Here is a 14551-nt window from a genome sequence, read left to right on the forward strand (position 1 = left end):
GAGCCGTGTGACACAGACACTTTCATTCAGGAGCGTTTTAAATTGGAGTGAAATGCACACAAACAACACGAATTTCTTTCTGCTCACTGTGCCAGTTATAGTGATCTGTATTAAACAGCAGGAGCGTGATCCGCAGTCTTCACCTTGTTTTATAATAATTTAGACTACCCAATTAATTTTTCCCAATTAAGGGGCAATTTAGCGTGGCCAATCCACCTAGCTTGCACATCTTTGGATTCTGGGGGCGAAACCCACGCAAACACGGGAGAATGTGCAAACTTCACACGGACAGTAACCCAGAGCCGGGATCGAATCTGGTACCTCGGCGCCGTGAGGCAGTAGTGCTGACCACTGTGCCGCCATGCTGCCCTCGCAGTTTCGTTGTTGTAATAAAATCAAAAGAAACAATTTTTGTCCCTTGCTTTTCGTACTGGGATCATTGGGTAAATTGGGTTATTTTTGGTTTGTTGGCCTCCACTGCGAACAGAATAAAACACATACGGGACCAGTCTTTGCCGTTGCTGAGTAAGCACTGTGCAATGGTCACTCCAAACGATTCTGTCATGAAGCTGCTCTTCAAGTATTCTCTTTCTCAATCTGCTGAAGGCTGAGCTGACACATTGGAGGTGAGGGCGAATCCTATCTGCTGGATCTGCTTTTTTCCAGTGGTGGCTTCCGGTCATGGAAAACGGTCCACATTTTCCACGATCTCGCCATTTTATTCTGTGTGCCATTTCTATGTGAGTGTTGACAACATAATTCAGCTCTTGGTATTCACCATGATTCAGGGACAGCACGGTAGAATAGTGGTTAGCACTGTGGCTTCACAGCGCCGGGTCTCATGTTCGATTCCCACTTGGATCACTGTCTGTGTTCTCCCTGTGTCTGCGTGTGTTCCTTCCGGGTCTCCGGTTTCCTACCACACTCCAAAGATGTGCAGTTTGGGTGGATTGGCCATGCTAAATTACCCTTAGGTTAGATGGGGTTGCTGGGATACGGGGAAAGGGTGGACGCGTGGGCTTCAGTGGGGTGCTATTTGAAGAGCCGGTGCAGATTCCATGATGCGAATGGCCACCTCTGCACTGTAAATTCTATGATTCTATATTCCCTTAAAAAATACATCATGAATGAATGAAAATCGCTTATTGTCACAAGTAGGCTTCAAATGAAGTTACTGTGAAAAGCCCTTAGTCGCCACATTCCTGCGCCTATTCGTGGAGGCTGGTACGGGAATTGAACCGTGCTGCCTTGGTCTGCTTTAAAAGCCAGCGATTTACCCCAGTGTGCTAAACCAGCCCCTGTTTGCCTTCTAGCCTAAACCAGTCATCTCACACGTCTCCAGACTGAAAATCATCTTTCGTCGTTTGACGTTCTAGACTGTCCACGTATCAGTTCAGAACATTTCCAAGTTTGTACCATCATCAAACTTTGAAACTGTTCCCTCTACACCATGATCTAGCACATTGTTATATACCAGGGAAAGCAAATATTCCAGTAGGAACCCATGTCGAACACTACAAACCTTCTTCCAGTCCGAAAACTCTCTAATGGCCATTATATTCTGTTTGTGATTATTCAACCACATTTATATCCATATTGCTACTGTCCCTTTTATTCCAGGAGCTACACATTTCGCTAATTCTGTGCAGTTTTGGTTTCCTTATTTAGGTAAATACGGTTCAGAGGAGGTTTCCTCGATTGGTCCAGGAATGAGCGGGTTTTCTAATGAGGAAAGGTTAGACAGACTGCACTTGTTTCCAATGGAGATGTGAAGAGTGACAGTTGATTTGATTGAAGTACATCAGATCTTGAATGGTCTTGGCAAGGTGGACGTGGAAAGGATGTCACTGCTTGAGGTTAACTACTGGGCAGTTAAAAACAAGGATGTCGCCCTTTTCGGATGGAGATGTGGAAATTTCTCCCTCTCAGAGTTGTGCGACTTTGGAACTCTGCCTCAGAAAGCGGCGGAAGCGGGACATTGATTATTTTTAAGGCGGAGATTCAGCAAATAAGTCAAAGGTTTTTCGGGGTTACATACAAACAGTGCATTCAGCCAACTACCTGGATGCGCAAGCGTTCGTTTGTTTTTCTTGATATCTGAGAATAAATTCAGAGTCCGACACCATGGTGAAACGGTCTTTAAATGTCGCGTTCGTTTCTTCGCGTGTTCTGTATTGACACATTCTCTGGAGCTCAAACTTGCTCCCGATTTCAGTCAATGACACCACATGGATCGGACAGATTAAACATAAACAGGGCTCGTCCGGGATTTGAACCCGGGACCTCTCGCATTTTACCGTTAACGGAAATCCCTAAGCGAGAATCATACCCCTAGACCAACGAGCCAACCGACCGGCAAACGTCACTCAAACCAGCTTATCATTGCGTCCCGAAGCCTATTGTATCAGCTCAATGCGCTTTTTAATTCCTGTTCAATTTTGTTTCGTTGTTGAAATAAAATCAAAAGAAACAATTTTTGTCCCTTGCTTTTCGTACTGGGATCATTGGGTAAATTGGGTTATTTTTGGTTTGTTGGCCTCCACTGCGAACAGAATAAAACACATACGGGACCAGTCTTTGCCGTTGCTGAGTAAGCACTGTGCAATGGTCACTCCGAAAGATTCTGTCATGAAGCTGCTCTTCAAGTATTCTCTTTCTCAATCTGCTGAAGGCTGAGCTGACACATTGGAGGTGGGGGCGAATCCTGTCTGCTGGATCTGCCGTTTTCCAGTGGTGGCTTCCGGTCATGGAAAACGGTCCACATTTTCCACGATCTCGCCATTTTATTCTGTGTGCCATTTCTATGTGAGTGTTGACAACATAATTCAGCTCTTGGTATTCACCATGATTCAGTCAGTGGTGGTCTGTGGAAAGTAGGAGTCAGTCTGTGGAGCTCTGTCTCCCATCGTCTTGACATTCAGAGTGACCATTACACAGTCCTTGTGGCGACTAGGTCCCATCTTCACATTAAGGATTCGCACCATCCGGTTATTTGACACTACCACCCTGCTAAGTGCGATCAATTTTGAAATACAATTGCTGCATATTTCAGTCTCTGACACGATATGGCAGAGTCAGATTCATTCCATATTTGTAATATATCAATCATTCTTCGGTTTGTTACATATCTTCTGCAACAATCTGTCTTTGTATTCAGTTAAATCGCTTTGCGAGAGTCTCTGGGACTGTATGAGAGTCTGTCATTCATTCAATATCTTTCATTCTCTGAAAATCTGTGTGAAGCTAGAACTAAATCTGTAATGATCAATCTCTGATATTGTTATTGAGTGGAAAAAAATCATTATGTTGTTTGCTAGATTCCGTAAAAACGTCTGCATATCAGAATCATGACAAAACTTTCAGTGGCAGTGGGCATGCGCGTGTGTTGGGGGAGGTGCATATAGACATTTGGGTGGTGAATGACTCTTTATCTGTCAGCCCCTGCTGTGCACAGTAACAAGTCTGACAACACCAGGTTAAAGTCCAACAGGTGTGTTTCAAACACTAGCTTTCGGAGCACTGCTCGTTCCTCAGGTGAATGAAGAGGTATGTTTCGGAAACATATATAGAGGCAATGTCAAAAATGCAAGACAATGCTTTGAATGCCAGCATTTGCAGGTAATTAAGTCTTTACAGGTCCAGAGATTAAATGAAAATGAAAATGAAAATCGCTTATTGTCACAAATAGGTTTCAAATTAAGCTATCGTGAAAAGCCACATTCCGTCGCCTGTTCGGGGAGGCTGATCCGGGAATTGAACCATGCTTCTGACCTGACTCGGTCGGCTTTTAAAGCCAGCGATTTAGCCCTGTGCTAAACCAGATAGGGGTAACCCCAGGTTAAAGAGGTGCGAATTGGCTCACACCAGGGCAGTTGGTAGGATTTCGCAAGCCCAGGCCAGATGGTGGGGGATAAATGTAATGCGACATGAATCCAAGGTCCCGGTTGAGGCCGTACTCATGTATGCGGAACTTGGCAAGAAGTTTCTGTTCGGCGAATTTCCTTGTCGCGCGTCCTGAAGGCCGCCTTGCAGAACGCTTACCCGGAGATCAGAGGCTCAATGCCCTTGACTGCTGAATTGTTCTCCTACGTGTTCTCTGGTGTGACATGTGAATATTCGATTCATTCTCTATCTGCAGACTCTGTTGCTTTGTGTGGCACAGGTCTCCCCAGACCAACGAGCCAGCCGCTGATTTGACCTCACTTGAAGCAACTTTTAATTGCGTCCAAAGCCCATCAGTTTCCCCACACAATTATAAATCAGAAATATGAATGGACAATGTGACATTTATCTGTCTGTTCTGGAGCTGATCAGAAGCAGTGATGTCAGTTTGCATCACTCGCCAAATCGGTCTGTGGATGCGCCTCGCCAATCACGTGGGTAATGTAATTCTGCCAGTCAGTGGGTTCATTTGGCATTTTAGGAGAAATTTGAAGTCATCATGACTTCATCAGTGGCCTCATGGTTAATGTGTGAGTGATGTTTATCATGATGTGATCAAATGTGTGTCTGTTTCAGTCTTTCCGCGGGGAGTTTTCATGCTGAGGAGAAACATGTTGGACATGGTCTGGGAAAGTTTCACTCCGGTCCATTCCCAACAGATCCTGCCCTGATGGGATGGGCTTTTCCTTCCAATCGTTGCAGAACACTTTTTAAATATTGATTAATATTCGTTAATTATCATTTATTAAGTATTGTTTCATATGTTTAGTGTAGTTTATTTAAAAATACTAATTACCAGACGCGATAAATTTTTACTTTCATTCCCGAAACAGCCAAATTGGGTGAAAACCATCAATGAGATGCAAAGGGAGCCCCGATTATTTGTGTGGTCAGTGGTTTGTTTATGGAGCTGAGTAAATATCCCAAAGCAGAGCGGCTGCGAGCGGGGTTCGAACCTCCGCGGGGATACAATAATGTGCGTTTGCCGTTTGTGTCCACACATTTGGCGAGGAATGGAGCTGCTGCTGCCCGGTGAGCTGGGCAAGCAAGAAGCACAGATATTGACCAACTGCACCCGTTCCAAATAGATTCCCCAAACTACTGGACAAAACAAAAACAAGCACAACTGATCTTTTCAGAAACTATGTCAGTCTCTACGAAAACAATATGCCAACACCGCTTCAAGATTCGATCTGCTGTTAGAATTCACTATGAACTGCCTCAATGTCAGCCGTAATTCCTTCCCAGCTCTCAGATAGAAGCTGGCTGTTTAGAAGTTTCCTTCACTTTTCTAGGTCCGGCTCAGTAAAAATCAATCACACCCCCATGATCTGCTTTTCTCCTGTTCTCAGACACATCCACTTTCTACAAGTGTGCACGAAATGATTTGCAGAGTAAGAGTCAGACTCGTTCTCTCTCGATCCCTTTATCCCAGAGCCGCCTCACAACCAGGAATGGAACTTCTTACAGAGCAAGAATGGAATAGTTTGTCGATTCTTCTACTGATTCACGACCGTCCATCACCAGGACGTATTCGTCCAAAAGAGTTGGGATGAGATGGGGCTGAGTTTCACTGTGTATCCAATCAGTCCCCGGAGAAGCACAAAAACAGTGATTGAGGGAGAGAGAAAGAAACAGATAGAGAGACAACAGAAAGAGAACAAGAAAATATTTTTAAAAAATGTTCCATTTCTGCCACGATCTTTTTACACAGAAATACATTCACCTGAATGAAACCGAACCACGTTTCCATTCGCTGCCGTTGCTGCTTCTCCTTCCGAACGTTGCAGGAAACTTTATTATTTATTGATTGTTGCTTTGAGTGTGAACTCCTCATTTATCTTTATGTTTCGTTTCGTTTCCAAAAAGAACGTTTTTCTAAAAAACTGAATTCGATAAATGTTAATACCGTTAACAGACAATCAACCGAAATTCCGATTCATTGTCGAGCCGGCAGCTTTTCCGGGGAGTTGAACAAACATTTCGAATCACACTCGAATCTGCGGGGGAGGGGGGGGAACGCTATTGGATTTGAAGTCCAACGACTTGACCACACGGCCACCACGGCTGCAGCATTCAACAGTAATTTGGTCGATAGAATACATTCTAAAACCGGCCTGGAATCACTCCAGGAAGTAATTGCATTCAAGCGATCAAAGCGACCCCGGGGTTTATGTGAGGAGGGGTTGAATCTTGTGGAAAATAACCATTCGATTTGGAAAGAAGCCTTCAGATATTCGAAAATCTGAGTTCCCTAAACGCACAATTCCACTGATTAAATAGTTTGTGTAACAACATCATTTACATTGGAAAAATATAAGAAATTCATGTTCCTTTTCAAATGCAGCAGCACTAAACTTCCCAGTCTGGATGAAAATTAAAATGATGAATCTAGAAATTAGAGCACCGAGGGAGACCAGTGGAGACCGAATGGTCACGTGATGACGCAACTAAAATGATCACGTGTCTGGATTCCTGCAATTCTTCCCGGATCGCGGTCAGAGCACAAGCCAGGAGGAGCAGCTCAATTATTAAATCAATTATTTTTTTATTACAACTCCTTGGTTTCCAGTGATTCAAAGACGACTATTTCTACATGGTGTCAGGAGTGGACATTATAGCAGAAGCATTTGAACGCATCAACCTCCTTGCTTCATAGAATTGTAGATTCTCCAGCGCAGAAAGCCATTCGGCCCAACAAGTCATTAATTACCCTCCGAATGAGCACCGCAGCCACTCTCCACAAGAAGAGGTTTAATGGGCAATGCAGCACCAGCTCGGCTAGCTCAGTTGGTAGAGCATGGAACTCTTAATCCCAGAGTTGTGGGTTCGAGCCCCATGTTGGGCGCTTCCTTACCATTATCGGAAAAGATTGATGCTGAATGAACTGTCTTCACAACAAGAAGGCAAGATTATGTCGCTGGACTGGGAATCCAGAGGTCTGAACTAACCCTTGGTGACAAGATTTAACAAATCTGGAATTGAAATTTCGTCGCAGTAATGGCGCAGAAAGGTTCTGCTTCAGGCGGATCAATTTCCACAACTGGGAACACATTTACACCACAGGGAACGATTTGACACAACCACAGTGAAGATCCGTCACCAGCAGAGTGACGGTTCCGACAGAGAGAGCACAGTTACACAGCAGAGAGCACGGTTACACAGCAGGATATACATTTTCAAACAGAGCCTCTCTGTGTGCAGCAGAAAACACATTTTCCGAAAAAAACAGTTTCTTCATATCGGCACCTTTACTGTGTGTCATTGTGTGTGTGTCCTGATAGTCTCTTCCTGCATTTCTCTGTGTCTTTCTCTGTCTGTCACAGCCGTGATGATGTTACGGATTCATCTCACTTTTCCCAAACAGTAATTGTGATTGACAGATACAGAAATATTTTCACACTGACATTCAGTACCAATGTCTGACAGAGACTAAATTCCACTCTCACAAAAAGTACCAGACATTGACTCATAATGAAGGCATCCTGCTCTCACAACCTGTTCCAGAGACTGAGGTGCAGACTGTTCCCTCCACTCGCGAACACTACCTGTGATTTACAGATACAGAACAAATCTCAGTCAGGTGAGTAGCAGAGTTTGATGGGTACGACATGTATTCCACAATCGCCTTCTCTGCGCCAGATAATCAGACGCAGTCGACATACAGTCTGTGTTGTTTTAACAAGAGTTTTACACAAGAACCGGAACACATTTACACAATATCAGGGTATAAGACGGAGGAGCAGAAGGAGACCATTCAGCCTATCGAATGTGCTCTGTATTTCAATGAGATCATGCTTGATCTGATATATGACGTGTTATGACCTCATACGGTGGCACGTTGTCACAGTGGCTACCTCACAGCGCCCGCGATCCGGGTTCAATTCCAGCCTTTGGTCACTGACTGTATGGAGTTTGCACTTTTTTTCTGTGTCTATGGGTTTCCTCCGGGTGCTGCGATTTCCTCGCACGTCCAAATGTGTGTGGGTTAGGTGGAATGCCCATGCTAAATTGCCCCTTTGTGTTTATAAAGTTGGGTAGTGCGTGACAGGGATGTGGTTGGGGCATAGGGACTCTTTCAGAGGATCGGTGCAGAGTCGATGGGCCGAATGGCCACCTTTTACATTTTAATGATTTCATGATGATCCTCAGGCCCACTTTCCCGGCTTTTCATCTCTAGATTTCATGATTAACCTTTAAAACCAATACTCCAACTAAGCCTCAGGTACCAGTAACTCCTGAATGGGCGCTAATTTGCCGGCTGCCAATCATTTGATCAGTCTGAGGGAAGTCACATCCTGGAGACATCATAAATTGATCCAGTTCCAAAGTAAATTAAGTCGCTTTAGTCCCTGATAACCATAGGCTGCTTTCCCCGTTGACGGTGAGATCTGACTGATGGTGATTTAACCTGAGGATCACGATACCTCAGGCGAATGGCAAGGCTGTGAAGGCGGGGTTTTCCTGATTCAGTTCTATTGTAACCGTGTGATCTGAATCTAATTAACCTGGTTCTCACTCTGTTAATATTGTCTCACGCTGAGGCAGACCTCACCGATTTGGATAGACGAGTGATCGTTCTTCAGTCTTGTCATGGACGAATCCGCTAAATATAAAACCATAAGGCAATAAGAAATAGGAGCGGAAGTGAGGCCATTCGGCCCATCGAGTCCACTCCACCATTCAATCATGGCTGACTTCAACTCCATTTACCCGGTCTCTCTCCACAGCCCTTAATTCCTCGAGAAATCAAGAATTTATCAACTTCTGTCTTAAAGACACTCAACGTCCCGGCCTCCACCGCCCTCTGTGGCAATGAATTCCACAGACCCACCACTCTCTGGCTGAATAAATTTCTCCTAATCTCTGTTCTAAAGTCACTCCCTTTTATTCTACGGCTGTGCCCCCGTGTCCTAGTCTCCCCTGCTAATGGAAACAACTTCCCTACATCCACCCTATCTAAGCCATTCATTATCTTGTAAGTTTCTATTAGATCTCCCCTCAACCTCCTACACTCCAATGAATATAATCCCAGGACCCTCAGACGTTCATCGTATGTTAGTCCTACCATTCCTGGGATCATCCGCGTGAATCTCCGCTGGACCCGCTCCAGTGCCAGTATGTCCTTCCTGAGGCGTGGTGCCCAAAATTGCTCACAGTATTCTAAATGGGGCCTAACTAATGCTTTATAAAGCTTCGGAAGTACATCCCTGCTTTTATATTCCAAGCCTCTTGAGATGAATGACAACATTGCATTTGCTTTCTTAATTACGGACTCAACCTGCAAGTTTACCTTTAGAGAATCCTGGACTAGGACTCCCAAGTCCCTTTGCACTTCAGCATTATGAATTTTGTCACCGTTTAGAAAATAGTCCATGCCTCTATTCTTTTTTCCAAAGTGCAAGACCTCGCACTTGCCCACGTTGAATTTCATCAGCCATTTCTTGGACCACTCTCCTAAACTGTCTAAATCTTTCTGCAGCCTCCCCACCTCCTCCATACTACCTGCCCCTCCACCTATCTTTGTTAAATCGGCAAACATAGCCAGAATGCCCCCAGTCCCGTCATCTCGATCGTTAATATATAAAGAGAACAGCTGTGGCCCCAACACTGAATCCTGCGGGACACCACTCGTCCCCGGTTGCCATTCCGAAAAAGAACCTTTAATCCCAACTCTCTGCCTTCTGCCTGACAGCCAATCGTCATGTTAGTACCTTGCCTCGAATACCATGGGCCCTTATTTTACTCAGCATTCTCCCGTGAGGCACCTTATCAAAGGCCTTTTGGAAGTCAAGATAAATAACATCCATTGGCTCTCCTTGATCTAACCTATTTATTATCTCTTCAACGAACTCTAACAGGTTTGTCAGGCACGACCTCCCCTTACTAAATCCATGCTGACTTGCCCTAATCCGACCCTGCACTTCCAAGAATTTAGAAATCTCATCCTTAACAATGGATTCTAGAATCTTGCCAACAACCGACGTTAGGCTAATTGGCCTATAGTTCTCCATCTTTATCCTTGTTCCCTTCTTGAACAGGGGGTTACAACAGCGATTTTCCAATCCTCTGGGACTTTCCCTGACTCCAGTGACTTTTGAAAGATCATAACTAACGCCTCCACTATTTCTTCAGCTATCTCGTTTAGAACTCTGGGATGTAGCCCATCTGGGCCCGGAGATTTATTAATTTTTAGACCTCTTCGTTTCTCTAGCACTTTCTCCTTTGTGATGGCTACCATATTCAACTCTGCCCCCTGACTTTCCGGAATTGTTTGGCTTTTACTCATGTCTTCTACAGTGAAGACTGACGCAAAGTACTTATTTAGTTCCTCAGCTATTTCCTTGTCTCCCATCACTAGATTACCAGTGTCATTTTGGAGCGGCCCAATGTCAACTTTTGCCTCCCGTTTGTTTTTAATGTATTTAAATAAACTTTTACTATCATTCCTAATGTTACTGGCTAGCCTACCTTCATATTTGATCCTCTCTTTCCTTATTTCTCTCTTTGTTATCCTCTGTTTGTTTTTGTAGCCTTCCCAATCTTCTGACTTCCCACTACTCTTTGCCACATTTATAGGCTTTCTCTTTTGCTTTGATGCATTCCCTAACTTCCTTTGTCAGTCATGGCTGCCGAATCCCCCCCTCTGATAATCTTTCTTTTCTTTGGGATGAACCTCTGTACTGTGTCCTCAATTACACCCAGAAACTCCTGCCATTGCTGTTCTACTGTCATTCCCACTAGGCTCTGCTCCAAGTCGATTTTCGTCAGTTCCTCCCTCATGCCCCTGTAGTTACCTTTATTTAACTGTAACACCTTTACATCTGATTCTACCTTCTTTCTTTCAAATTGGAGATTGAATTCTACCATATTATGATCACTGCCTCCTAAGTGCTCCCTTACTTTAAGATCTTTAATCAAGTCTGGTTGATTACATAACACTAAGTCCAGTATGGCCTGTTCCCTCGTGGGCTCCATCACAAGCTGTTCCAAAAAGCCCTCTTGTAAACATTCAATGAATTCCCTTTCCTTGGGTCCACTGGCAGCATTATTTACCCAGTCCACCTGCATATTGAAGTCCCCCATGATCACTGTGACCTTGCCTTTCTGACATGCACTTGCTATTTCGTGGTGCATTTTGTGCCCCCGGTCCTGACTACTGTTTGGAGGCCTGTACATAACACCCATTACGTTTTTTTTGCCTTTGTGGTTCCTCAACTCTACCCACACAAACTCCACATCATCTGACCCTATGTCGTTTAGTGCTATTGATTTAATTTAATTCCTAATTAACAAGGCAACCCCGCCCCCTCTGCCCACCTCTCTGTCTTTTCGATAGGCTGTGAATCCCTGGATGTTTAAATGCCAGTCCTGAACCCCCTGCAACCATGTATCTGTGATGCCTACCACATCATACCTGCCAGTCATAATCTGGGCCACAAGCTCATCTACCTTGTTCCGTACACTGCGCGCATTTAAATATAGCACCTTTAATTCTCTATTGACCGTCCCTTTTTGTTTTCTTGGTGTGGTGGACCTTGGTTTACTGAGCCTTTCCATACACTGTGTCATATTTTGTGGGATGGGGACTATCGTAACCTCTCCTGAGTTTTGTCTTTTCGTGCGTTTTGTATTCCTAAGCAGCTACGCTTCCCACTGATTACTTCACCTCTTGGTTCCCTGACTTTCCCTTCCCCCCCAATCTTTAGTTTAAAGTCCTATTGACCACCGTATTTACTCTTTTCGCCAGATCACAGGTCCCAGCTCGGTTCAGGTGGAGACCATCCCAACGGTATATGTTCCCCCTGTCCTAAAACTGATGCCAGTGTCCCATGAAAAGGAACCCCTCTTTCCCACACCACTCTTTCAGCCACGTGTTAACTTCCCTTATTCTTGCCTCCCTATGCCAATTTGCACGTGGCTCGGGCAGTAATCCGGAGATTATACCCCTTGAGGACCTGTTTTTTAATTTGAATCCTAGCTCTTTATAATCTCTAAACAGGTCCTCTTCCCTAGACTTGCCTATGTTGTTGGTACCGACATGGGCCACAACAACTGGATCCTCCCCCTCCCTCTCCAGTATCCTTTCAAGCCGGTCAGATATACCAGGCAACGTACCATGCGGGACTCTTTATCCTCCTCACAAAGGATACTATCTATCCCCCTGATAATATAATCCCCTACAACTACAACTTGCCTATTTACTCCCTCCCCTTGAATGGCCTGCTAAACCATGGTGCCTTGGTCAGCTGACTCATCCTTCCTGCAGCCCTGTTCGCCATCCACACAGCGAGCAAGTGCCTCATACCTGTTGGACAGGGTCAAGGGCTGAGGCTCCTGAGTTCCTGACTGCTGGTTCCCTTTAACTGCCTGACCTGCAGTCACACCCTGCTGTCCCTGGCCACTGGCAGGATTTAAACTAGTTACTCTGACAGGTGTGACTGCCTCCTGAAACACAGTGTCCAGGTCTCCCCCTCCCGGATGTGCCTCAGTGTTTGAAGCTCAGACTCCAGCTCATCAACTCTGAGCCGGAGCTCTTCGAGCAGCCAACACTTACTGCAGATGTGGTCGCTGCAGCTCGCAATGCGATCTGCCAGCTCACACATCAAGCAGCTCAAGCACATCACCTGACCAGCCATCACTAATTAATTAATTAGTTTAATTTAAGTTTACGAGTTAAGCTGTGTTTTGTTTTTAATGTGGTGCCGATTTGCTATCAACCACAATATGAAGGCACTTTCTGGAAAGTTTACCTTTCAACCAGCAATAGTCTCATCGTACCACAATAATTTATCATTAATCTGCTCCAAGTATGCTTTCACGACTCGCTGAAAGAATATAATCCCTATGTCCTGGGGAATAAAGCCAGGCAGGAGTAGAAACCTGTAACTGAATGATCAGAAAATGTCCATCGTGGAATGTGTGTTCCGATGATCGACGGATTCCTCTGTGAAGCCGGGAGCGTTTGTTTTTGCTGTCAAATGCTGGTTGATTCCAGTCTTTCAGCGGGGGCCTTTCACACTGTGTGGAAACATCTTGGAAATAATATTGAAGTGTTTCACATCAGTCCATTCATAAAAGTCCCTGAATGTGATGGGAATTCATTTTATTGAAAAACACTGCATTTCCAACATTGAACACGGGGCTGGAGTCAAAGATCATAGAATTTACAGTGCAGAAGGAGGCCATTCGGCCCTTCGAGTCTGCACCGGCTCTTGGAAAGAGCATCCTACCCAACGTCACCCTATCCCCATAACCCACTAACCCCACCCAACACTAAGGGCAATTTTGGACATTAAGAGCAATTTATCATGGCCAATCCACCTAACCTGCACATCTTTGGACTCTGGGCGGATATTTTCCATCAGTTCATGGATGCAAAACGAATTAAGACGTTTCGACGCATGCACTTGTCGGTTGAGGTGGCCGAGTGGTGAAGGCGATGTACTGCTAGTTCATTGCGCTCTGTAACGGCGTTCGAATCCCATCCTCGTCGATTTTTCATACCCTGTTTTCTCGGAAGTGGGACTCATTTTTCGATGATGGATCTGCAATCACTGACGTGCAAATCCATTCCAGGTTGTGAGGCCGGATTGCATCGAGCTGTGTTGGAAAAGCGAGAATTCAAAATTCAGTCTTGTTCTGATTGAGATGAATTGATCGGGTAGTGAGAGAGGAACCACTTTGATTTGACTTACTGTCACATGTACTGAAGTACAGTGAAAAGTATTTTTCTGCTACCAAGGAACATACACATTACATACAGAGTGGGCAAAAAAAGAATAATCGACACAGTGCATTGCCAAATTGTACATCGACAAACAGTGATTGGTTACAGTGCGGAACAAGTGGACAAACAAAGTAAATCCATGAGCAAGAGCAGCATAGGGCGTCGTGAATAGTGTTCTTACAGGGAACAGATCAGTCCGAGGGAGAGTTGTTGAGGAGTCTAGTAGCTGTGGGGAAGAAGCTGTTCCTATGTCTGGATGTGCGGGTCTTCAGACTTCAGTGCCTTCTGCCTGATGAAATAGTCTGTAAAAAGTCAAAACCTGGGTGGGAGGGTTTCTGATAATGTTGTCTGCTGTCCTCCGGCAGCGGGAGTTGTAGGCATAATCACTGTGCGGGTGGCATGCTTGTGTGATGGGTTGGGCTGAGTTCACATTGCAGTTTCTTGCGAAGTTGGACCGGGCAGTTGCCATACCAAGCTGTGATGCAGCCCGATAGGATGCTCTCGATGGCGCATCTGTACAAGTTTGTGAGAGTCGAAGCAGACATGACGAATTTCTTGTCCTTCCTTCGGAGGTAGAAACGATGTTGGGCTTTCTAGATTGTTGCATCAACGTGAGTGGACCAGGACATACTGTTGGTGATGGCGACCCCCAGAGATGTAAAGCTATCGACCATCTCCACTTCGCACCCATTGATGCAGACGGGTGTGTGTGTTGTGCAACGCTTCATGGCGTCGATGATCAGTTCCTTGGTCTTTCCGATATTTAGAGACAGGCTGTTTTAGGTACTGTTATGGGCGAGGCTTTTTCCGAACCCCAAAATGTATCAGAGAGTTCTACCGATCTCTCCCTTTAATGGATTTGTTGCTTTTCCTAGCACA

The 14551-nt window shown here is 45.0% G+C and overlaps 2 non-coding genes across 2 annotated transcripts; one reads left to right on the forward strand and one right to left on the reverse strand.

The window, feature by feature from the left end:
• Nucleotides 1-2255: 2255 nt before the first annotated feature.
• On the reverse strand, nt 2256-2346 carry trnap-agg (transfer RNA proline (anticodon AGG)). The gene is given in 2 exon segments: nt 2256-2291; nt 2311-2346. It is a non-coding gene; the product is annotated as a tRNA-Pro (tRNA).
• A 4371-nt stretch (nt 2347-6717) lies between these two features.
• Nucleotides 6718-6790, forward strand: trnak-cuu (transfer RNA lysine (anticodon CUU)). Its single transcript has one exon. It is a non-coding gene; the product is annotated as a tRNA-Lys (tRNA).
• The last annotated feature ends 7761 nt before the right edge of the window (nt 6791-14551 follow it).

The sequence above is a fragment of the Scyliorhinus torazame genome, chromosome 24 (assembly GCF_047496885.1).
Source record: "Scyliorhinus torazame isolate Kashiwa2021f chromosome 24, sScyTor2.1, whole genome shotgun sequence".
Taxonomy (NCBI): Eukaryota; Metazoa; Chordata; class Chondrichthyes; order Carcharhiniformes; family Scyliorhinidae; genus Scyliorhinus; species Scyliorhinus torazame.